Genomic DNA, 3,552 nt, shown 5'->3' on the forward strand with positions numbered 1-3,552 from the left:
CTTACCCGTCCAGTGGCTGCCGGGCCCACTGGTGCCTCTTACTCTCCGGTTTTTTGTTTTGTTTTTTAACGACCCTGCTGCTGGGAAAGATTGAAGGCGGGAGGAGACGGGGACGACAAAGGATGAGATGGTTGGATGGCATCACCGACTCGATGGACATGAGTTTGAGTAAACTCCGGGAGTTAGTGATGGACAGGGAGGCCTGGCGTGCTGCAGTCCATGGGGTCGCAAAGAGTCGGACGCTACTTGAGCTACTGAACTGAACTGAACTGACTCTCCTGTTGTTCATTCGCACCCTCCTCGCCGGCTGGGCCCTCTGGCTCCCTGTTTCTCGGCCTCTTTAGGCCTGGATCTTTCTGTGCCACCATCCACCACCACCACCACCGCCACCAGCTTGACCTCTCTGCGCCCATCTTCTGCTGCTCCAACTTTAGTGACACTAAGGACCACCTCTGGGGAATGGCTGTTTGGCCTCAGGAAACCCTCTGGTTCCTCAGTGTGTGTAAGGAGTTAACAGGGAGGGAAGGAGGAGAGAAAGGAAGGCTTCCGTTCAGCCTAGGTGGAGGGACCCTCCAGGCATGGACACGGTGCTGACCTTGAACCCGTTTCTCACAGACCAAGACAGGCAGAAGGATGGCCTGCACATATATTCCCCGCTCCCAAGGGGCTTGGAACGGGTTTATTACCTGTTTCCACTGCTCGCCTCTCTCTACCTCTAGACTTCATTTTCTTACACAGTGGAGAGATCTGTTCCTGAGCCTGTACCCTTTCCTCTCTGGCTCTGTCCCCTGGATTCCTAGCTTTATTTACATCCCTGCACTCACACCAGTTCCCCATCTTCTACCCCAGCCTGTCTGTCCAGAGTGAGCTTCAAGTCACCTGGGGGATTACTAAAAAATCCTCGGTCCCACTCCCAGTCCTGGTTCCCTTCATACAGGTGTAGCCTGGCAGGTAGAGTCTAGAAAAGCTTCCAGGTGATTTAAATGTGCACCCCAGGTTCAGAACCACTGATCTATATTATTATCTGCATGGAGTCATCATCAGTGTTCATGTCACTCACACACCTACAGTTCATCTCTGTTTCTTTGTGTGTTTCTATGTGTTTACTACGTATTTCTATTTGTATTGATCATTGACTTATTTACCAGTGTCTGTCTGTAGCTGACTGTATCATTCATTTAGCCAGCATCCAGCCATATCGCCTTTCAACAGCTACAAATCAATGTAGTAACATGTTCATTCATTTGGTAACTACACTGAGCACAGTTAAAGAAAAAAAAATTCAGGATACTTGTTAAGGATGACAAGGAAGACTATTCAAGAGAGACCAGTGCAGTGGGGGTTTTGCAGCAGGGGAGACAGATTGGGCTCAGCTACAAATACAATAATGTCAAGTGGAGATTTATAGCCCATGAACAGACTAGGGGTCAGTGGATGGAAAATGACTAAGCAGGAACATTAAGGCTAGTGAGAGTCTTGCTGAAGGCAGGTCCAGGTGATAAGATGGATGAAGGATGGAGGATGAAGAATTTGATCAGATGTGGAGGGTGATCAGAAATCCGGGGTTGGAGATTTTGCTAAATTGGCGCCGCAGAATTCTTGCTAAAACTGCACTCTACAAGATGGAAGCTTCTGGTTGAACCTAGTTGAGTAGAGGGCTTAGAGGAGCCCGACTTTGGTCAAGTCAAGGATAAAGACCTTATCAGCACTAACTTTGTGGCAGGGACACAGCAGTGAACAAAACAAGGCCCCTCCCTTCTTGGACAAACAGATATATAACCATGTCAGATCCTGGGAAGAAAAACAACAGGGTTAAGGAGAACGAGAGAGACAGTAAGTATTATTCCTGATCTTGTCTCTGCCCGGTCTGTATGTTTCATCTGTTTATCGGTTATTGCAGTTTGTCCAATAGCAACGGCCGAAATTTCCTAAGCCCTTGCCAGGCTGAACATGGAGTGCTTTAAAGTGAATAATCACATGAGAGCCTCATAACAACTTAGAAAGTATCCTCTTCCTTATTAAAGGGAAATAAGGTTTAGAGAAGTTACAATTTGCCCAAGGACACAGGGGAGTAAGCAAGTAAGGCCCCAGATGCAGGCAGCTCAGTGGTGGTGCCTGCTCTCCTTTGCTCTGGCTACCACTTCCTTGGCTCATCAGCTGCCACTCTCCCCTCTCTCTGCCACCCTGAGTCAAAGATGCCAGGTTTGCTCTTGCCTCTGGGTCACAGTCCAAGCTGTTCCCGAACATTCCTTCCTCTTCTCTCTGCCCAACTAATTCCTAGTCATCCTTAGGTTTCTGTTTGGACGTTACTTTCTCTCTAGAGTTTGTCACCTTCCCATGGGAGCACAGGTGTCCATCCCTGGGGAAACTCAGGAATAGCAGGGAGCCTGGATTCCTGAGTTTCCACCATTGAAACAATACCACAAAAGATTGTAATTATCTTAACTATATGTGGGCTTCCCTGCTGGCTCAGAGGTTAAAGCGTCTACCTGCAATGCAGAAGACCTGGGTTCGATCCCTAGGTCGGGAAGATCCCCTGGAGAAGGAAATGGCAACCCACTCCAGTATTCTTGCCTGGAGAATCCCATGGACAGAGGAGCCTGGTGGGCTACAGTCCACGGGGTCGCAAAGAGTCGGACACGACTGAGCGACTTCACTTTAACTATATGTATCTTGTCTACCACTATCAAGTCTAGCCAAAGTGCTGTCACACAGAAGTATTTGTTGTTGAATGAATGAAAGAATGTAACTTTACTGATAATTACATTTTAAAAACTTAGAGGAGTCCGGTTCTCTGGTTATGAAAGGACTGCCAGTTTCCTTACTATCAGCACCAAAGCCCTGTTACTCAGGCAAGGCAGGAATTCCATTCCCATTTTAGAGAGGAGTAAACTGAGTCATTCTTATATATTGTTGCCTGGAAAATTCCATGGATGGAGGAGCCTGGAGGGCTACAGTCCATGGGGTCGCAAAGAACCGGACGCGACTGAGCGACTAACACCCTGAAACTGAATAAACCCCAGAGAGCTGATGTGACAGAACTTGATTCTAACTCAGATCGGCATGATACCAAACCTAGTGCTCAGCGCAAAGCACAGCTGGGCTCTCAGAGCCGAATCAATTCTCAGGGAGACGACTTCTGTCTGGTAAGGGAGGCGTGGCACTTTTGCAAACAGCTCCCAAAAAAGGAGAGTGGCAAGTGCTCAGATGGATGCTGTAGGAAGTTTTAGAGGCAGTTGCATTGGAAAGAGGGCGCTCGAAGGGCGGGAAGGACTTGTCTGGGTGGGGACCGTGGCGGCAGAGGAACTAAATATAAGGGCTCAGAACGCTGCCGGTTCCTTCTTTAAAGCTCCTTCGAAACCTGATTGTTTCCCCTTAGTCCTTTAAGGGCGACCCCGCCCCCACTTAACCACCCGGGTCAATCTAATCCCGGTGGCCAATCACAGGAGAGAAAAAAAAATTACTTCCGCGCCTCAACCGCACTTAGGGGGCGGAACAGAGGGAGAGGAGAGGTGGAGCTAATGTTGTCACGTGACCTGCCCAATTGCCCAG

The sequence above is a fragment of the Cervus canadensis genome, chromosome 5 (genome assembly GCF_019320065.1).
Source record: "Cervus canadensis isolate Bull #8, Minnesota chromosome 5, ASM1932006v1, whole genome shotgun sequence".
Taxonomy (NCBI): Eukaryota; Metazoa; Chordata; class Mammalia; order Artiodactyla; family Cervidae; genus Cervus; species Cervus canadensis.